A 23,747-nucleotide genomic window follows, 5' to 3' on the forward strand; every position below is an offset into this window, starting at 1 on the left:
CAGAGTCAATGTGGAGGCTATATACAGGGTGTTACGGTACAGAGTCAATGTGGAGGCTATATACAGGGTGTTACGGTACAGAGTCAATGTGGAGGCTATATACAGGGTGTTACGGTACAGAGTCAATGTGGAGGCTATATACAGGGTGTTACGGTACAGAGTCAATGTGGAGGCTATATACAGGGTGTTACGGTACAGAGTCAATGTGGAGGCTATATACAGGGTGTTACGGTACAGAGTCAATGTGGAGGCTATATACAGGGTATTACGGTACAGAGTCAATGTGGAGGCTATATACAGGGTGTACCGGTACAGAGTCAATATGAAGGCTATATACAGGGTATTACGGTACAGAGTCAATGTGGAGGTTATATTCAGGGGGTACTGGTACAGAGTCAATGTGGAGGCTATATACAGGGGGTACTGGTACAGAGTCAATGTGGAGACTATATACAGGGTATTACGGTACAGAGTCAATGTGGAGGCTATATACAGGGTGTTACGGTACAGAGTCAATGTGGAGGCTATATACAGGGTGTTACGGTACAGAGTCAATGTGGAGGCTATATACAGGGTGTTACGGTACAGAGTCAATGTGGAGGCTATATACAGGGTGTTACGGTACAGAGTCAATGTGGAGGCTATATACAGGGTGTTACGGTACAGAGTCAATGTGGAGGCTATATACAGGGTATTACGGTACAGAGTCAATGTGGAGGCTATATACAGGGTGTACCGGTACAGAGTCAATATGGAGGCTATATACAGGGTATTACGGTACAGAGTCAATGTGGAGGTTATATTCAGGGGGTACTGGTACAGAGTCAATGTGGAGGCTATATACAGGGGGTACTGGTACAGAGTCAATGTGGAGACTATATACAGGGTATTACGGTACAGAGTCAATGTGGAGGCTATATACAGGGTGTTACGGTACAGAGTCAATGTGGATGCTATATACAGGGTATTACGGTACAGAGTCAATGTGGAGGCTATATGCAGGGTATTACGGTACAGAGTCAATGTGGAGGCTATATACAGGGGGTTACGGTACAGAGTCAATGTGGAGGTTATATACAGAATATTACGGTACAGAGTCAATGTGGAGGCTATATACAGGGTATTACGGTACAGAGTCAATGTGGAGGCTATATACAGGGTATTACGGTACAGAGTCAATGTGGAGGCTATATACAGGGTATTACGGTACAGAGTCAATGTGGAGGCTATATACAGGGTATTACGGTACAGAGTCAATGTGGAGGCTATATACAGGGTGTTACGGTACAGAGTCAATGTGGAGGCTATATACAGGGTATTACGGTACAGAGTCAATGTGGAGGCTATATACAGGGTATTACGGTACAGAGTCAATGTGGAGGCTATATACAGGGTATTACGGTACAGAGTCAATGTGGAGGCTATATACAGGGTGTTACGGTACAGAGTCAATGTGGAGGCTATATACAGGGTGTTACGGTACAGAGTCAATGTGGAGGCTATATACAGGGTATTACGGTACAGAGTCAATATGGAGGCTATATACAGGGTATTACGGTACAGAGTCAATGTGGAGGTTATATTCAGGGGGTACTGGTACAGAGTCAATGTGGAGGCTATATACAGGGGGTACTGGTACAGAGTCAATGTGGAGACTATATACAGGGTATTACGGTACAGAGTCAATGTGGAGGCTATATACAGGGTGTTACGGTACAGAGTCAATGTGGAGGCTATATACAGGGTATTACGGTACAGAGTCAATGTGGAGGCTATATGCAGGGTATTACGGTACAGAGTCAATGTGGAGGCTATATACAGGGGGTTACGGTACAGAGTCAATGTGGAGGTTATATACAGAATATTACGGTACAGAGTCAATGTGGAGGCTATATACAGGGTATTACGGTACAGAGTCAATGTGGAGGCTATATACAGGGTATTACGGTACAGAGTCAATGTGGAGGCTATATACAGGGTATTACGGTACAGAGTCAATGTGGAGGCTATATACAGGGTATTACGGTACAGAGTCAATGTGGAGGCTATATACAGGGTATTACGGTACAGAGTCAATGTGGAGGCTATATACAGGGTGTTACGGTACAGAGTCAATGTGGAGGCTATATACAGGGTATTACGGTACAGAGTCAATGTGGAGGCTATATACAGGGTATTACGGTACAGAGTCAATGTGGAGGCTATATACAGGGTGTTACGGTACAGAGTCAATGTGGAGGCTATATACAGGGTATTACGGTACAGAGTCAATGTGGAGGCTATATACAGGGTATTACGGTACAGAGTCAATGTGGAGGCTATATACAGGGGGTTACGGTACAGAGTCAATGTGGAGACTATATACAGGGTATTACGGTACAGAGTCAATGTGGAGGCTATATACAGGGTATTACGGTACAGAGTCAATGTGGAGACTATATACAGGGTATTACGGTACAGAGTCAATGTAGAGGCTATATACAGGGTATTACGGTACAGAGTCAATGTGGAGGCTATATACAGGGGGTACTGGTACAGAGTCAATGTGGAGGCTATATACAGGGGGTACCGGTACAGAGTCAATGTGGAGGCTATATACAGGGTATTACGGTACAGAGTCAATGTGGAGGCTATATACAGGGTATTACGGTACAGAGTCAATGTGGAGGCTATATACAGGGTATTACGGTACAGAGTCAATGTGGAGGATATATACAGGGGGTACCGGTACTGAGTCAGTGTGGAGGCTATATACTGGGTATTACGGTACAGAGTCAAAGTGGAGGCTATATACAGGGTGTACCGGTACTGAGTCAGTGTGGAGGCTAGATACAGGGTGTACCGGTACTGAGTCAGTGTGGAGCCTAGATACAGGGTGTAACGGTACTGAGTCAGTGTGGAGGCTAGATACAGGGTGTACCGGTACTGAGTCAGTGTGGAGGCTAGATACAGGGTGTACCGGTACTGAGTCGGTGTGGAGGCTATATACAGGGTATTACGGTACTGAGTCAGTGTGGAGGCTAGATACAGGGTATTACGGTACTGAGTCAGTGTGGAGGCTAGATACAGGGTGTACCGGTACTGAGTCAGTGTGGAGGCTAGATACAGGGTGTACCGGTACTGAGTCAGTGTGCGGTACAGGTTAGTTGAGGTTTGTACATGCAGGTAGGGTAAAGTGATTATGCATAGATAATAAACAGTGAGTAGCAGCTGTGTTAAAACCAGGGGGACAGGGTCAATGTAAATAGTCCAGGTGGTTAATTGTTCATCAGTCTTGTGGTTTGCGGGTAGAAGCTGTTATTAAGGAGCCTTTTGGACCTAGACTTGGCACTCCGGTACCGGCTTACTGTGCGGTAGAGAGAAAACAGTCTACGACTTCGGTGAATGGAGGCCTATACAGTACCACTGACGGGTATAGGCCTATACAATACTACACTACTGATGGGTGTAGGCCTATACAGTACTACTGACGGTGTAGGCCTATACAGTACTACTGATGGGTGTAGGCCTATACAGTACTACTGATGGGTGTAGGCCTATACAGTACTACTGACGGTGTACTACCGACGGTGTAGGCCTATACAGTACTACTGATGGGTGTAGGCCTATACAATACCACTGACGGTGTACTACTGACGGTGTAGGCCTATACAATACTACTGATGGGTGTAGGCCTATACAGTACTACTGATGGGTGTAGGCCTATACAGTACTACTGACAGTGTACTACTGACGGTGTAAGCCTATACAATACTACTGATGGGTGTAGGCCTATACAGTACTACTGATGGGTGTAGGCCTATACAATACAACTGACAGTGAACTATTGACGGTGTAGGCCTATACAGTACTACTGACGGTGTACTACTGACGGTGTAGACCTATACAATACTACTGACGGGTGTAGACCTATACAATACTACTGATGGGTGTAGGCCTATACAATACTACTGAGGGTGTACTACTGACAGTGTAGGCCTAGAGGGTTCTCTCGTGTCATGCGTGGAGCAACTGCCTTTTATTTATCGTCCTAATAATGTTGTGTCTTTTTATTGGACTAAATGCAGTTTGTTAGTGCTGCCCTGCCCTGCCCTGCCCTGCCCTGCCCTGCCCTGCCCTGCCCTGATCAAATAACGGACAGTGCGTTTCCCTCAAACTGTAGGCAGTGCATTCAGCATTTGTTTTTAGGCTAGGAGACTGTCAATGTCTGTAGTCCATTAGGGCCCTGTAAAATCACTTCAACGGTTTGCCTGATTGCGCTGTTAAGGAGCCTTTTGGTCCTAGACTTGGCACTCCGGTACCGGCTTACGGTGCGGTAGAGAGAAAACAGTCTACGACTTCGGTGAATGGAGTCTCTGACAATTTTATGACGTTGCCTTTTATATAGGTCCTGGATGGCAGGAAGCTTGGCCCCAGTGATGTACTGGGCCGTTCGCACTACCCTCTGTAGCGCCTTGCAGTCGGAGGCTGAGCAGTTGCCATACCAGGCGGTGATGCAACCGGTCAGGATGCTCTCGATGGTGCAGCTGTAGAACCTTTTGAGGATCTGAGGACTCATGCCAAATCTTTTCAGTCTCCTGAGGGGGAAAAGTTTTTGTCGTGCCCTCTTCACGACTGTCTTGGTGTGTTTTTGGACCATGAAAGTTTGTTGGTGATGTGGACACAAAGGAACTTAAAACTCTCGACCCGCTCCACTACAGCCCCGGCGATGTTAATGAGGGCGTGTTCAGCCCGCTTTTTGGTGTAGTCCACAATCAGCTCCTTTGCCTCGCTCACATTGAGGGAGGGGTTGTTGTCCTGGCACCACACTGCCAGTTCTCTGACCTCCTTCCTATAGGCTGTCTCATTGTTGTCGGTGTTGTGACGCCAGCTAACTTAATGCTATTGGAGTCGTTGTTTGGCCATGCAGTCGTGGGTGAACAGGGAGTACAGGAGGGGACTAAGTACACACCCCTGAGGGTCCCCAGTGTGGCAAACGTGTCGTTGCCTACCCTTACCACCTGGGGGCGGCCTGTCAGCAAGTCCAGGATCCAGCTGTAGGGGGAGGTGTTTAGTCCCAGGGTCCTTAGCTTAATGATGAGCTTTGTGGGCACTATGGTGTTGAACACTGAGCTGTAGTCAATGAATAGCATTCTCACATAAGTGTTCCTTTTGTCCAAGTGGGAAAGAGCAGTGTAGAGTGCGATTGAGATTGCATCATCTATGGATCTGTTGGGGCAGTATGCGAATTGGAGTGGGTCTTGGGTTTCTGGGATAATGGTGTTGATGTGAGCCATGAGCAGCCTTTCAAAGCACTTAATGGCTACAGACGTGAGTGCTACAGGGCGGTAATCATTTAGGCAGTTTACCTTCGCTTCCTTGGGCACGCAGTACACGTCCTGGTAATCCATCTGGCCCAGCGGCTTTGTGAATGTTGACCGTCGGCTATCACACAGTCATCCAGAACAAGCTGGTGCACCTGCCTATACAATACTACTGACGGTGTACTACTGACGGTGTAATATTGACAGGTGTAGGCCTATACAATACTACACTACTGACGGTGTACTACTGACGGGTGTAGGTCTATACAGCACTACTGACGGTGTACTACTGATGGGTGTAGGCCAACGTGTTTTCAGGTCTATACAGTACTACTGATGGGTATAGGCCAACGTGTTTTCAGCACTTTTATTACCCTGATTACCCTGATCAAAACTCACTTTCTCATCTGCTGAGAAATAATGTCTGGAACATCAAAAAAATCTCAATAAAATTTCAGTATCGAAACGTGAGAATCGCCAATACATATCGTTTCCTCACCCAAGTATCGTGATAACATTGTGAGGTCCCTGGCAATTCCCAGCCCGTTTCACCTGCTCTCTCCCTCTCCACTTTACAGTACAACTGTTTGTGTGAATGTGGGAGGGTGTGTAGGAGGAGAAAGACAGCAGATTTCCCAGAACGCACTGCCAGCGACGAGGAGAGGAAAAGGGGAGAATGAAAGCGTTTTCTAGAACACTATGTGCTATTCTACCCTGAGAGAAAATGAGGGTCGCCTACTCACTACTTTCCTCCCGTAACAAAACTAATGTTATTGAAAGAAAAGAAAAAAAGGCCCATGAGTCTGAAGGTATAGGTAATGAGCTCTGCTGAAGTGGTTGAGGGAGGGAGAAAGAGGACATCTGACTGACACAGCCTTTTAAAAAGGAGACAGAAAATTATCTCAATAGCTGTACTATATTTTGTACAGTTATCAGTGGATTTGATGGAATCCACAGACACATTTGACCCTTATCTAAGCCCCGCCCCAGATATTTTTTGGCAATCAATCGCAGGGCTCCAATGGACAGCAACTGTCGTAGAGTCCGACAACGCGAATCACGTTTAAAATCGCATAAAGGCCAGTGAGGGATAAAAGTATCTATTTTCTTTAGCCACCTAAGGTCGATGTCCACGCCTCCGCGGAAATCTAATTAGTGTACCCCTTAAATTCTGTCAGTTTTAAGCAATGAGATGCGGCTCAATCCGCCTATCTACCGCTTCCACAAACCAATCAAATTTTATCTGTCACATGCGCCGAAATACAACAGGTGCTCCAATGGACAGCAACTGTCGTCGAGTTCACCTTACAGTGAAAGGCTTACTTGAAAATACACACAAAAAAAAGTCAAAAGATAAGAAAAACAAATAATTCAAGGGGGCAGCAGTTTAAATAACAACAGTGGGGCTGTATACAGGGGGGTACCGGCTCAGAGTCAATGTGTCATGTGCGGGGGCACATGTGTTGAGGTAATTGAGGTAATTATGTACATGCAGGTAGGTTTATTGAAGTGGCTATGCATAGATAATAACAGAGTAGCAGCAGTGTAGGGGGGGGGGGGGGGTGCAAATAGTCTGGGTAGCCATTTAATTAGCTGTTCAGAAGTCTTATGGCTTGGGGGTAGAAGCTGTTGAGAAGCCTCTTGGACCTAGACTTGGGGCTCCGGTACCGCTTGCCGTGCGGTAGCAGAGAGAACAGTCTATGACTAGGGTCACTGGAGTCTTTGACAATTTCTAGGGCCTTCCTCTGACACCGCCTGGTATAGAGGTCCTGGATGGCAGGAAGCTTGGCCCCAGTGATGTACTTGGCCGTACGCACTACCCTCTGTAGTGCTTTGCGGTCGGAGGCCGAGCAATTGCCATACCAGGCAGTGATGCAACCAGGATGCTCTCGATGGTGCAGCCATAGAACCCTTTGAGGATCTGAGGACCCATAACAAATCTTTTCAGTCTCCTGAGACGGAATAGGTTTTGTCGTGCCCTCCTAACGAATATCTTGATGTGCATGGACCATGTTAGTTTGTTGGTGATGTAGAAGCCAAAAGAACTTGAAGCTCTCAACCTCCTCCACTACAGCCCCATCGATGAGAACCATGGCTTCTGGTTGGGGTATGTACGTACAGTCACTGTAGGGACGACGTCCTTGATGCACTTCTGGATGAAGCCAGTGACTGATGTGGTGTACTACTCAATGCCGTGCTAGCAAAACAGTCCTGTAGCTTAGCATCTGCTTTATCTGACCACTTTTTTTATTGATCGAGTCACTGCTTTAATTTTGCTTGTAAGCAGGAATCAGGAGGATAGAATTATGGTCAGATTTACAGTAAGTAGTCTAGGATTGTTTCCCCTCTGGTTGCACGTTTAACATGCTGATAGTTATTTGGGAAAACTGATTTAAGTTTCCCTGCATTAAAGGCCTCGGCCACTAGGAGCGCTTCATCTAGATGAGCGTTTTCCTGTTTGCTTATGGTGGTATACAGCTCATTGAGTGCAGTCTTAGTGCCAGCATCAGCCTGTGGTGTTATGTAGACAGCTACGAAAAATATAGATGAAAACTCTCTAGGTAGATTGTGGTCACAGCTTACCTACCTCAGATGAGCAAAACCTCGAGACTTCCTTAGCTATCGTGCTATCTGTTGTTTACATAAATGCATAGGCCCCCACCCCGTGTGTTACCAGAGGCTGCTGTTCTGTCTTGCCGATAGTGTATAACAGTGTTAAAGGGGAACATAAGTGTTAAACATAAGATACTACCGTTGTTAATGTCTCGTTGGTAGGATATACGTGCTTTCAGTTGGTCCCATTTATTTTCCAGCAATTGAACATTAGTTAGCAGAACGGAAGGCAAGAGCAGATTAGCCACTAGTCACCTGATCCTTGCAAGGCACCCGGATCTTTTGCCTCGAAATCTCAGATTCCATCTCCAGTGAATCACGGAGATCGGGGCCTGGTTGGGTGTCTGCAATATATCCCTCGTGTCCGACTCATTGAAGAACTCCTCGTCAAATTGTTTTTTTTTTTTAATGGCTAAATAATTTAACAGATCGGCAGGGTAGCCTAGTGGTTAGAGCGTTGGACTAGTAACCGGAAGGTTGCAAGTTCAAACCCCCGAGCTGACAAGGTACAAATCTGTCGTTCTGCTCCTGAACAGGCAGTTAACCCACTGTTCCTAGGCCGTCATTGAAAATAAGAATTTGTTCTTAACTGACTTGCCTGGTTAAATAAAGGTAAAATAAAAAAAATTCAACCAGGGGTACTTGCTACTTTGGTTAATGAAATACAGAGCCCATTGGAGCTTTTTTTAAATCCCAAATTATACTTTTGTTACTTTGTTTTCTAGCTCAGCTGGTTAGCTAGTTCTCAGTCTCACTGACCACCAAACACTGCTAACTAGCTAGTCACGTAATATAACTTGTTTTCTCACAATGTAAGTTAGCAATGTTATGAATACAACTCCCATCTGCTGTCGACCTCAGGATACTAGTTGAGAGCACTAGTTAGCTCCAAAAGTGGTTATAGGTTACATGCTGACAGTGAATTCAGAGACATTCAGTGGCTTGCTACACTACAACCATAATTTGACCAGGTTCCCGAGATTGTAATTGTAATGACAGTCCACCACAACATACCCAATAGTTTCCTGATTAGCAAGGAGTAGTCTGTGTTAAATTGCATTGTGTATTAGAAACACAGTTTGAGATCATTGTGAGGGGATTTCTCAAACGGTTGGTATGGGGAAATTAGCTTCACGGGTTAATGTTGTCTGAGGTTACCAGGTGGGGGTAGGGGTTGGCAAAGGGTCAAGTTTCTAATAAAAAAAAACTAAATTTACTTCACATAACATCCCACTGGTCTAAGATAAGAATAGAAGCTCTTTTCATCTACACCGCTAGAAAAGAACAGCAGTATCCTTGACAACCAACCCAGTGCTAAAAGTCAAAAGTGAATTTGAAAACACTGCAGAGAGCACAGTTTATTAATAACAGTCAGTGAAAAAAAAGTACACTTAAAGCAACGTTAAGGCAACGTTTGTCTACTCACAGGCTCCTGTCCTGTCCTGTGTGTCAGTCTCAGGATAATCTGAAAGGGGAAAAAAAAAGGAGGAACATTTTTGGACCAAAACAGGAACTATAAGAATATAATCATGGGAACGTCACAGCACCCCTTTGAGAGTAAACTTGGCTGACAGGGCAGAAATAAAAGAGATTCATGAAATAACACATCCCAAAATAATAGAGGCTGACTGATATGGGATTCTTGGGTCTGATAGCGATTTTAGGGAGGCAAGTCACCAATATATGTGCCAATATGTGGTATTTTAGAGGTGAAATGATAAACAGACCATTTCATTCACATTTTGTGCTCCAAAGGATTAACAGATACTATGCTGTAAATTGATTCCTAAATATTAAAATGAACATTGTTTGATAACCACCAAAAAGCAACTATATCCACTATAAATACAAAATACTTGTTCTTAGGTACATTCTTTAAGTAAATGTAAATCTGAAACTGCACTTTTCAAAACTATACACTGAAATCAGTGGTGTGAAGTAAAAAATACTTTAAAGTATCTGTACTTCAGCATTTATATTTTTGACAACTTCGACTTCACTACATTCCTAAAGAAAATAAATGTACTTTCTACTCCATACATTTGACGGAATGAATGCGACTGTTTTTAATATTTGCTGTTTTAACATTTAAAATTTTAAAAAAAAATTATATATAAAAAAATATATAATAAACATTACAATAGACTCTGGTACCCTTAAAATTAATGTAGTGTTGTTTACATTGTTCCAAACGTTCAGAACAATTATACTGTAACCTAACAGCACCTGTTTGACATACATAATATACACACAGCATTTGCTCGTTACCTTCTTTTTCTTGATCCAGTATTTGACTTCCCATTTACCTCCTGAGCAACCAGTAAACATTCCCCCATTTTGAGTTTATTATAGCCAGCTAACTTTAACCAAGTGACAAGGACAGGGCTGCGTTGACTTTGGCACCAGTCCAGTGTTTAAACATATGTGGGACAGCCGGCTAGCTAGCTAGGCTAACTGCTTTGCTGGCTCGATAAAGCCCAACTACATTACTATTACTGGTTAACCAGCCAGCAAACGTTAACCAGCCAGCAAACGTTAACCAGCCAGCAAACGTTAACCAGCCAGCAAACGTTAACCAGCCAGCAAACGTTAACCAGCCAGCAAACGTTAACCAGCCAGCAAACGTTAACCAGCCAGCAAACGTTAACCAGCCAGCAAACGTTAACCAGCCAGCAAACGTTAACCAGCCAGCAAACGTTAACCAGCCAGCAAACGTTAACCAGCCAGCTAACGTTAACCAGCCAGCTAACGTTAACCAAGTGATGAGGACAGGGCTGCTTGCTTAGTGTACTTTTGATGATTTACTTATTCAAATACGCTGACGAGCTACTCCCTGTCAAACCACCATGCCCACTCTGATGTCGCGACTTCGGGATGAATGACGTTCAACATACAGCTCATAGAGCGCCCTCTTCAGGTGACCGCAAATGACCGCACTTATTTTTTCATTCTACGTATATAATATCGGTGGATTATTATTTCTGAGAAAGGCTAATATCGTCCCGATAATGTTGGTCAAACGACTCGTTGACGACTTGGGGGGGGGGGGGGGGGGGGGTCGAGGTGAACGTTGCTAACATAACAAAATATGGTCGATCTGGCAAGAAGTCGTGCAGCCACATGGATAATATCAAAACACCCCCGGTGTCTCCCCTGTGCACCAGGCCTGTGTGATGAGTCTTTCAACTCCCCCGGACTCCCCACACGGTTTTCAGGAGAATCCATTTGCCTCTGGAAACAGATATTGTTTTGTGTGAGATGGAGAATAGGATCTCACACACACACACACACACACCTTCAGAGCCTCTGACAACTAGAGATCCAGACAGCAGGGGATGTTGGGATGGTGATTGTTTTAAGACCGGAGAGAGGTCTTAAAATAAAGACAGGCCGCAATGGCCTGCGCAAGCCTCCTCACCGTGTGTGTGTCCACTCTTACTACTTAAAAACACCTTACATTTTTTTTTACAAAATCGGTGGTCTGTGAGAGCTTGACCAATAGAAACACAGGGGAAGCAGGTTCCAAATACATTCAATCATCCTGTCAAATTTCTCGCCTCATTTCACAGTATGCTTGGTTTGACTGTGGACAGTCCCGTAGGACATTCAGGGCTGTGCTTTCTAACGGCCTTGAGGATTTTAATGCTCATTTCAACGTCACTACAATACCAGTTAATGTACTTTTTCTGAGGGTAAAACATAAACGAAAACATGCAAGAACATGTAGTTTGAGACATTAAATAGTTTGAGACTTTAATACCAGGTTAGCCAAGCTGGTGGTCCAAAAGAACGATGGATTGGTAAGTAGGCCAAACTGGTTGATAATTAGTACTGACACAGAGTTAACGCTGCAATAGTGCTCTCAGCCAGGGGGTCACCATAACAACACTTTGATGAGGATATTAGTGTTATAGTAGTCCAGTAACCATGGTGATTTAATCATTTAGAATGAGAGCTTTGAGGACGATGATTAAGGAAAATGCTGATTCTGATACACCTTTAGGCTTACATAGACATAGCCCTAACATAGCCCTAACATAGACCTAGACCTAACATAGACCTAGACCTAACATAGACCTAGACCTAACATAGACCTAGACCTAACATAGACCTAGACCTAACATAGACCTAACATAGACATAGACCTAACATAGACATAGACCTAACATAGACATAGACCTAACATAGACATAGACCTAACATAGACATAGACCTAACATAGACATAGACCTGACATAGACATAACATAGACATAGACATAACATAGACATAGACCTGACATAGATATAACATAGACATAGACCTAACATAGACATAGACCTAACATAGACATATACCTAACATAGACATAACATAGACATAGACCTAGACCTAACATAGACATAACATAGACATAGACCTAACATAGACCTAACATAGACATATACCTAACATAGACATATACCTAACATAGACCTAACATAGACCTGACATAGACATAGACCTGACATAGACATAGACCTAACATAGACATATACCTAACATAGACATATACCTAACATAGACCTAGACCTAACATAGACCTAACATAGACATAGACCTGACATAGACATAGACCTAACATAGACCTAACATAGACCTAACATAGACCTAACATAGACCTAACATAGACCTAACATAGACCTAACATAGACATATACCTAACATAGACCTAGACCTAACATAGACCTGACATAGACATAGACCTGACATAGACATAGACCTAACATAGACATAGACCTGACATAGACATATACCTGACATAGACATATACCTAACATAGACCTAGACCTAACATAGACCTGACATAGACATAGACCTGACATAGACATATACCTAACATAGACCTGACATAGACATAGACCTGACATAGACATAACATAGACCTAGACCTAACATAGACATAGACCTAACATAGACATAGACCTAACATAGACATAGACCTGACATAGACATAGACCTAACATAGACATAGACCTAACATAGACATAGACCTAACATAGACATAGACCTAACATAGACACAGACCTGACACAGACCTGACACAGACCTGACACAGACCTGACACAGACCTGACACAGACCTGACACAGACCTGACACAGACCTGACATAGACCTGACATAGACCTGACACAGACCTGACACAGACCTGACACAGACCTGACACAGACCTGACATAGACCTGACACTAATAAAAATGAATCAAAACTATTTCAAAGGACATTGAAAGGATGTTTCTCCTCGTGTGAGTTAACCAAGGCTGTTTCTCCTCGTGTGAGTTAACCAAGTCTGTTTCTCCTCGTGTGAGTTAACCAAGTCTGTTTCTCCTTGTGTGAGTTAACCAAGTCTGTTTCTCCTCGTGTGAGTTAACCAAGTCTGTTTCTCCTTGGGCTGCAGCCTAAGCCTATTCAGGCTACCTAAAGTCTATCAGCATATTGACAGCACGACACACAAGGCTAAAACTCTCGACCACCGCTCCTCTAACTTCCGCGATGCATACAAAGCCCTCCCCCCGCCCTCCTTACAGAAAAATTAGACCAAGACGAAATCTTGCTCGTTCTGTCTTATAGGCAGAAACTCAAACAGGATGTACCAGTGATGAGAACCATTCAACGCTGGTCTGACCAATCGGAAGCCACGCTTCAAGATTGTTTTGATCACGCGGACTGGAATTATGTTCCAGTCAGCCTCAGAACAACACGCTGACTCGCATTGAAGATGTTGTACCCACTGTGACTATTGAAACCTACCCCAAACAGAAACCGTGGGGACGGATGGCGGCATTCAGGCTAAACTGAAAGCGCGATCAACCGCATTTAACCATAGAAAAAGGTCTGGGAATATGGTTAAATACAAACAGTGTAGTTATTCCCTCCACCAAGGCAATCAAACAAGCGAAACGTCGGTACAGGGACATGGTGTAGTCGCAATTCAACGGCTCAGACACGAAACGTATGTGGCAGGGTCTTCAGGAAATAACGGACTACAAAAACAAAAACAGCCACGTCACGGACGTCACGCCTCCAGACAAACTAAACACCTTCTTTGCCCGCTTTGAGGGTAATACAGTGCCACCGTCACGGCTCACTAACGAAAACTGCGCGCCCCCCCCCCCCCCCCTCCTCCTCCTCCTCCGTGGCTGACGTGAGTAAGACATTTAAACTTGTTAACCCTCACAAGGTTGCTGGCCAAGACGGTATCCCTAGCCGCGTCCTCAGAGCATGCGCAGGCCAGCTGGCTGGTGTGTTACGGAAATATTCAATCTCTCCCTATCCTAGTCTGCTGTCCCCACATGCTTCAATATGGCCACCATTGTCCCTGTACCATTGTCCCTGTACCTGTCGGAATTAGAAGCACAAGCATATCGTTACACTCGCATTAACATCTGCTAACCATGTGTATGTGACCAATACAATTTTGATTTGATTCATTGTCTTCTGTGTGTTAACCAAGTCTGTTTCTCCTTGGGCTGTATCCTAGGCCTATTCATTGTCTTAACACAATTGACCTGCTACAAAACATACAACACTGCCAGGTTTTCAATTTCTCATGAGTGGTGAAGCAGATGTTTCAAAGTGTGTGACAATCAACGGCCTATACAATCTCACCTAAACTTCTGTCTTTTGCTTGAAAACCACCAACGGGTTCGTGCTCAGAGCATCAGCCTTCACTACTGGAAAGCATTAGGCTTATATTCTGAGCTCTCTGGGTTGGCCCTCTCCTCTCTCTGGGGGGTTGACTGCTGGGTTGGCCCTCCCCTCTCCGGGGGGTTGACTGCTGGGTTGGCCCTCTCCTCTCCTCTCCTCTCTCTGGGGGGGTTGACTGCTGGGTTGGCCCTCTCCTCTCTTCTCTCTGGGGGCTTGACTACTGGGTTGGCCCTCTCCTCTCCTCTCTCTGGGGGGTTGACCCTCTCCTCTCCTCTCTCTGGGGGGTTGACTGCTGGGTTGGCCCTCTCCTCTCCTCTCTCTGGGGGGTTGACCCTCTCCTCTCCTCTCTCTGGGGGGTTGACTGCTGGGTTGGCCCTCTCCTCTCCTCTCTCTGGGGGGTTGACTGCTGGGTTGGCCCTCTCCTCTCCTCTCTCTGGGGGGTTGACTGCTGGGTTGGCCCTCTCCTCTCCTCTCTCTGGGGGGTTGACTGCTGGGTTGGCCCTCTCCTCTCCTCTCTCTGGGGGGTTGACTGCTGGGTTGGCCCTCTCCTCTCCTCTCTCTGGGGGGTTGACTGCTGGGTTGGCCCTCTCCTCTCCTCTCTCTGGGGGGTTGACTGCTGGGTTGGCCCTCTCCTCTCCTCTCTCTGGGGGGGGTTGACTGCTGGGTTGGCCCTCTCCTCTCCTCTCTCTGGGGGGGTTGACTGCTGGGTTGGCCCTCTCCTCTCCTCTCTCTGGGGGGTTGACTGCTGGGTTGGCCCTCTCCTCTCCAGTGACACAGCCATTGTACCATTGGCCCAAAAGGCCACATTCAGTCACTATGAAGAACAAAACATGGATGGTGTGTGTGTGTGTGTGTGTGAGAATGGAAATACCCCTCCACAATGAGACACTTTCTCCTCTTCTGGTGTAATTCCAGCTCGTCTGATGAAAGCCTCTGTCTGTACCCAGTCAGACAACAGCTCATTATTACTGGCAGGGCTGGTATACAGAGACCACTATAATAATACCCCAAATCTTTCTGACTGAATCACTGTGCTAAAGCTTTACCAGGCTGTTAGAAGACTCATCTCAACACACGGAACACACACCCACACGGAACACACACACCCACACGGAACACACACACCCACACACCCACACGGAACACACACACCCACACGGAACACACACACCCACACGGAACACACACACCCACACGGAACACACACCCCCACACGGAACACACACCCCCACACGGAACACACACCCCCACACGGAACACACACCCCCACACGGAACACACACCCCCACAAGGAACACACACACACCCACACGGAACACACACACACCCACACGGAACACACACACACCCACACGGAACACACACCCACACCAACACGGAACACACACCAACACGGAACACACACACACGGAACACACACACACCCACACGGAACACACACACACCCACACGGAACACACACACACCCACACGGAACACACACACCCACACGGAACACAAACACACAACAAAAAAAGGAACTCTGCAAACTGAAGCCATTTAATTGAAATGAGAACAGCAGCACCACGTCTTACATTTCTCCGTTCCCTTGGTGTGAGGTAATCCTGAACCGGAGTGCTTCATTAACACCTTTAAATACTTCTATTACATCTCCCCTCCACGGTCAGCCCTCCACGTCCTTTCAGCAGACTCCTGTCAAGACTTAAGGACTGCATTCAATTTCTAACAGGAAGTCCACAACTCAGAGTAGAGTTAGAGGAAGTTACAGAACCATAAAGACACAAGATATTTCAACCATAACCAGAAGAAAATGAATAAATAAATACATAGAGAGAGAGACCGAGACCCCGAGAGAGAGACCCCGAAAGAGACCGAGACCCCGAGAGAGAGACCCCGAAAGAGACCGAGACCCCGAGAGAGAGAGAGCGAGAGAGAGCGAGAGAGAGCGCGAGACACCGAAAGAGAGAGAGAGAGAGAGAGTTAGAGAGCGAGAGAGAGAGCGAGAGAGAGAGCGAGAGAGAGAGCGAGAGAGAGAGCGAGAGAGAGAGCGAGAGAGAGAGCGAGAGAGAGAGCGAGAGAGAGAGCGAGAGAGAGAGCGAGAGAGAGAGCGAGAGAGAGAGCGAGAGAGAGAGCGAGAGAGAGAGCGAGAGAGAGAGCGAGAGAGAGCGAGAGAGAGCGAGAGAGAGCGAGAGAGAGCGAGAGAGAGCGAGAGAGAGCGAGAGAGAGCGAGAGAGAGCGAGAGAGAGCGAGAGAGAGCGAGAGAGAGCGAGAGAGAGCGAGAGAGAGCGAGAGAGAGAGAGAGAGAGAGAGAGCGAGAGAGAGAGCGAGAGAGAGAGCGAGAGAGAGCGAGAGAGAGTAATGCTCAACATGAGCTCCTGATATATTTCATATTTCTTTGTTTTTAGAATGAGATAAACACTCCAATCTAAAAAGAATTCCAGACAAGAAGTGATGAACAACAACTCTATTCATTCAGAATAGAAAAAAAGTAACTTTGCGCCTCAAGTGAAATAGTTTTGACTCTAGCTAGCTACACAACAAAGACCTAGCCGACTAACAAGCTAGCCAGAAGAAACGACCTAGAACAAACCTAGCAAGGGGAGTTCATACAACTACATCAAACGACCAAACTGAGTGAGTCAAACAAAAAGGAGCACGCACTCTAACTTTAAAACATATCTTCTGTTTTTGTGTGTGAGGATGTCACTCTTTTAGCTGTTTGGCACAGGGAGACAGTCCCCACCATCTCTATGACCATGTTCACCTGTACAGGGAGACAGTCCCCACCATCCCTATGACCATGTTCACCTGTACAGGGAGACAGTCCCCACCATCTCTATGACCATGTTCACCTGTACAGGGAGACAGTCCCCACCATCTCTATGACCATGTTCACCTGTACAGGGAGAGAGTCCCCACCATCTCTATGACCATGTTCACCTGTACAGGGAGACAGTCCCCACCATCTCTATGACCATGTTCACCTGTACAGGGAGACAGTCCCCACCATCCCTATGACCATGTTCACCTGTACAGGGAGACAGTCCCCACCATCCCTATGACCATGTTCACCTGTACAGGGAGACAGTCCCCACCATCCCTATGACCATGTTCACCTGTACAGGGAGACAGTCCCCACCATCCCTATGACCATGTTCACCTGTACAGGGAGACAGTCCCCACCATCCCTATGACCATGTTCACCTGTACAGGGAGACAGTCCCCACCATCCCTATGAGCATGTTCACCTGTACAGGGAGACAGTCCCCACCATCTCTATGACCATGTTCACCTGTACAGGGAGACAGTCCCCACCATCTCTATGACCATGTTCACCTGTACAGGGAGACAGTCCCCACCATCTCTATGACCATGTTCACCTGTACAGGGAGACAGTCCCCACCATCTCTATGACCATGTTCACCTGTACAGGGAGACAGTCCCCACCATCCCACCGTCTCTATGACCATGTTCACCTGTACAGGGAGACAGTCCCCACCCTCGATCTGGACCGTCTCTATGACCATGTTCACCTGTACAGGGAGACAGTCCCCACCCTCGATCTGGACCGTCTCTATGACCATGTTCACCTGTACAGGGAGACAGTCCCCACCCTCGATCTGGACCGTCTCTATGACCATGTTCACCTGTACAGGGAGACAGTCCCCACCCTCGATCTGGACTGTCTCTATGACCATGTTCACCTGTACTGGGAGACAGTCCCCACCGTCCCACCCTCGATCTGGACTGTCTCTATGACCATGTTCACCTGTACAGGGAGACAGTCCCCACCATCCCACCCTCGATCTGGACCGTCTCTATGACCATGTTCACCTGTACAGGGAGACAGTCCCCACCCTCGATCTGGACTGTCTCTATGACCATGTTCACCTGTACTGGGAGACAGTCCCCACCATCCCACCCTCGATCTGGACTGTCTCTATGACCATGTTCACCTGTACAGGGAGACAGTCCCCACCATCCCACCCTCGATCTGGACTGTCTCTATGACCATGTTCACCTGTACAGGGAGACAGTCCCCACCATCCCACCCTCGATCTGGACTGTCTCTATGACCATGTTCACCTGTACAGGGAGACAGTCCCCACCATCCCACCCTCGATCTGGACTGTCTCTATGACCATGTTCACCTGTACAGGGAGACATTCCCCACCATCCCACCCTCGATCTGGACCGTCTCCATGACCATGTTCACCTGTACAGGGAGACAGTCCCCACCATCCCACCCTCGATCTGGACTGTCTCTATGACCATGTTCACCTGTACAGGGAGACAGTCCCCACCATCCTACCCTCGATCTAGACTGTCTCTATGACCATGTTCACCTGTACAGGGAGACAGTCCCCACCCTCGATCTGGACCGTCTCTATGACCATGTTCACCTGTACAGGGAGACAGTCCCCACCCTCGATCTGGACTGTCTCTATGACCATGTTCACCTGTACAGGGAGACAGTCCCCACCATCCCACCCTCGATCTGGACTGTCTCTATGACCATGTTCACCTGTACAGGGAGACAGTCCCCATCATCCCACCCTCGATCTGGACTGTCTCTATGACCATGTTCACCTGTACAGGGAGACAGTCCCCACCATCCCACCCTCGATCTGGACTGTCTCTATGACCATGTTCACCTGTACAGGGAGACAGTCCCCACCATCCCACCGTCTCTATGACCATGTTCACCTGTACAGGGAAACAGTCCCCACCCTCGATCTGGACCGTCTCTATGACCATGTTCACCTGTACAGGGAGACAGTCCCCACCCTCGATCTGGACCGTCTCTATGACCATGTTCACCTGTACAGGGAGACAGTCCCCATCATCCCACCCTCGATCTGGACTGTCTCTATGACCATGTTCACCTGTACATGGAGACAGTCCCCACCATCCCACCCTCCATCTGGACCGTCTCTATGACCATGTTCACCTGTACAGGGAGACATTCCCCACCATCCCACCCTCGATCTGGACCGTCTCTATGACCATGTTCACCTGTACAGGGAGACAGTCCCCACCATCCCACCCTCGATCTGGACCGTCTCCATGACCATGTTCACCTGTACAGGGAGACAGTCCCCACCATCCCACCCTCGATCTGGACCGTCTCCATGACCATGTTCACCTGTACAGGGAAACAGTCCCCACCATCCCACCCTCGATCTGGACTGTCTCTATGACCATGTTCACCTGTACAGGGAGACAGTCCCCACCCTCGATCTGGACCGTCTCTATGACCATGTTCACCTGTACAGGGAGACAGTCCCCACCCTCGATCTGGACTGTCTCTATGACCATGTTCACCTGTACAGGGAGACAGTCCCCACCATCCCACCCTCGATCTGGACTGTCTCTATGACCATGTTCACCTGTACAGGGAGACAGTCCCCACCATCCCACCCTCGATCTGGACTGTCTCTATGACCATGTTCACCTGTACAGGGAGACAGTCCCCACCATCCCACCCTCGATCTGGACTGTCTCTATGACCATGTTCACCTGTACAGGGAGACATTCCCCACCATCCCACCGTCTCTATGACCATGTTCACCTGTACAGGGAGACAGTCCCCACCTTCGATCTGGACCGTCTCTATGACCATGTTCACCTGTACAGGGAGACAGTCCCCACCCTCGATCTGGACTGTCTCTATGACCATGTTCACCTGTACAGGGAGACAGTCCCCACCATCCCACCCTCGATCTGGACTGTCTCTATGACCATGTTCACCTGTACAGGGAGACATTCCCCACCATCCCACCCTCGATCTGGACCGTCTCCATGACCATGTTCACCTGTACAGGGAGACAGTCCCCACCATCCCACCCTCGATCTGGACTGTCTCTATGACCATGTTCACCTGTACAGGGAGACAGTCCCCACCATCCTACCCTCGATCTAGACTGTCTCTATGACCATGTTCACCTGTACAGGGAGACAGTCCCCACCCTCGATCTGGACCGTCTCTATGACCATGTTCACCTGTACAGGGAGACAGTCCCCACCCTCGATCTGGACTGTCTCTATGACCATGTTCACCTGTACAGGGAGACAGTCCCCACCATCCCACCCTCGATCTGGACTGTCTCTATGACCATGTTCACCTGTACAGGGAGACAGTCCCCATCATCCCACCCTCGATCTGGACTGTCTCTATGACCATGTTCACCTGTACAGGGAGACAGTCCCCACCATCCCACCCTCGATCTGGACTGTCTCTATGACCATGTTCACCTGTACAGGGAGACAGTCCCCACCATCCCACCGTCTCTATGACCATGTTCACCTGTACAGGGAAACAGTCCCCACCCTCGATCTGGACCGTCTCTATGACCATGTTCACCTGTACAGGGAGACAGTCCCCACCCTCGATCTGGACCGTCTCTATGACCATGTTCACCTGTACAGGGAGACAGTCCCCATCATCCCACCCTCGATCTGGACTGTCTCTATGACCATGTTCACCTGTACATGGAGACAGTCCCCACCATCCCACCCTCCATCTGGACCGTCTCTATGACCATGTTCACCTGTACAGGGAGACATTCCCCACCATCCCACCCTCGATCTGGACCGTCTCTATGACCATGTTCACCTGTACAGGGAGACAGTCCCCACCATCCCACCCTCGATCTGGACCGTCTCCATGACCATGTTCACCTGTACAGGGAGACAGTCCCCACCATCCCACCCTCGATCTGGACCGTCTCCATGACCATGTTCACCTGTACAGGGAAACAGTCCCCACCATCCCACCCTCGATCTGGACTGTCTCTATGACCATGTTCACCTGTACAGGGAGACAGTCCCCACCCTCGATCTGGACCGTCTCTATGACCATGTTCACCTGTACAGGGAGACAGTCCCCACCCTCGATCTGGACTGTCTCTATGACCATGTTCACCTGTACAGGGAGACAGTCCCCACCATCCCACCCTCGATCTGGACTGTCTCTATGACCATGTTCACCTGTACAGGGAGACAGTCCCCACCATCCCACCCTCGATCTGGACTGTCTCTATGACCATGTTCACCTGTACAGGGAGACAGTCCCCACCATCCCACCCTCGATCTGGACTGTCTCTATGACCATGTTCACCTGTACAGGGAGACATTCCCCACCATCCCACCGTCTCTATGACCATGTTCACCTGTACAGGGAGACAGTCCCCACCTTCGATCTGGACCGTCTCTATGACCATGTTCACCTGTACAGGGAGACAGTCCCCACCCTCGATCTGGACCGTCTCTATGACCATGTTCACCTGTACAGGGAGACAGTCCCCACCATCCCACCCTCGATCTGGACTGTCTCTATGACCATGTTCACCTGTACAGGGAGACAGTCCCCACCATCCCACCCTCGATCTGGACTGTCTCTATGACCATGTTCACCTGTACAGGGAGACAGTCCCCACCATCCCACCCTCCATCTGGACCGTCTCTATGACCATGTTCACCTGTACAGGGAGACAGTCCCCACCATCCCACCCTCGATCTGGACCGTCTCCATGACCATGTTCACCTGTACAGGGAGACAGTCCCCACCATCCCACCCTCGATCTGGACCGTCTCCATGACCATGTTCACCTGTACAGGGAGACAGTCCCCACCATCCCACCCTCGATCTGGACCGTCTCCATGACCATGTTCACCTGTACAGGGAGACATTCCCCACCATCCCACCCTCGATCTGGACTGTCTCTATGACCATGTTCACCTGTACAGGGAGACCGTCCCCACCATCCCACCCTCGATCTGGACCGTCTCCATGACCATGTTCACCTGTACAGGGAGACATTCCCCACCATCCCACCCTCGATCTGGACCGTCTCCATGACCATGTTCACCTGTACAGGGAGACAGTCCCCATCTTTGCCAAGACTCTCAAGGACGTAGCTTTAAACCGCAGTCCGACCTCTCCACCCAGGAACAGCGGAGCAATCTCCACCCCGCCAAGATCACCAACACTCCGGACCAGCACCCTGGAACCCCCAGCCACGACCACAGCACCACCAACCTCAATGCCCACCACAGCCAGCGCAGCACAGACCACCCCAGCCCAGCAGAGCTACGCACAGACTGTGAGAGGAGCAACTGGCCCAGCCCCCACCAACCAAATGAGTGACATTAAACAAATGCTGAGTCTACTATGCTCACATGTGATAGGCCGAGGGTCATGGATGCTCACACGTGATAGGCCGAGGGTCATGGATGCTCACACGTGATAGGCCGAGGGTCATGGATGCTCACACGTGATAGGCCGAGGGTCATGGATGCTCACACGTGATAGGCCGAGGGTCATGGATGCTCACACGTGATAGGCCGAGGGTCATGGATGCTCACACGTGATAGGCCGAGGGTCATGGTAAGATGAGCAGAAGAACTCCACCATCCTCACACTACACCCACCCAAGTAGCATGACACAAATTATATCTTAAATGATAAACATATCACATTTGCATAATAAGAGTTCACTTTAATTGAAAAATCCTATTTTAATAGTTCTTGTTGGATTGTAAGTTTTTGTCTCATTTTGAAGGTAAAGAAAAAAAGTATAATTATGAAATCTTTTTACGTTGCATGTTGGAATTTACAAGGATTGAAGTCCTCTGCTTTTGGACTAAAGAGCAGAAACACAGACTTCCTGAAATAAATTGATGATGTTGATATTGTAGTACTACAGGAAACATGGTGCAGAGGTGATGTTTCCACTGGCTGTCCACTAGGTCATAGGGAGATAATCATACCATCCACCAAATGAAAAGGAATCAAACAGGGCAGAGACTCAGGGGGAATGCTAATATGGTATAAATATGAACTAATTAATTCAAAGCGAATTGATCAAAACAGGATAATTCTTTATCTGGTTAAAAATCAACAAGGAGACTATCTTGACAGATAAAAACATCTTCCTCTGTGCCACATACATTCCCCCCTCAGAGTCACCCTACTTCAATGAAGAGAGTTTCTCCATTCTAGAGGGGGAAATTAGTCACTTTCAGGCCCAAGGCAACGTACTGGTCTGTGGAGACCTGAATGCTAGAACAGCAGAAGAACAAAACACTATTAACAGTCAGAGAGATAAACAAGTACCAGGAAGCAACAACCTTTCCCTCCCCACATACCCCCACAGAAACAACT

At 47.8% G+C, this 23,747-nt stretch overlaps 1 protein-coding gene across 1 annotated transcript in view; it reads right to left on the reverse strand.

Annotated features, from left to right (window-relative positions):
* The window catches only part of sipa1l1 (signal-induced proliferation-associated 1 like 1), a 234,241-nt gene that overhangs the window by 151,179 nt on the left and 59,315 nt on the right, over window positions 1-23,747 (reverse strand). Inside the window, 1 exon segment of the mRNA XM_036986820.1 lies at window positions 9,343-9,381. The gene's annotated coding sequence lies outside the window, so the exon portion shown is untranslated.

Source organism: Oncorhynchus mykiss, chromosome 8, assembly GCF_013265735.2.
Source record: "Oncorhynchus mykiss isolate Arlee chromosome 8, USDA_OmykA_1.1, whole genome shotgun sequence".
In the NCBI taxonomy this organism is placed as follows: Eukaryota; Metazoa; Chordata; class Actinopteri; order Salmoniformes; family Salmonidae; genus Oncorhynchus; species Oncorhynchus mykiss.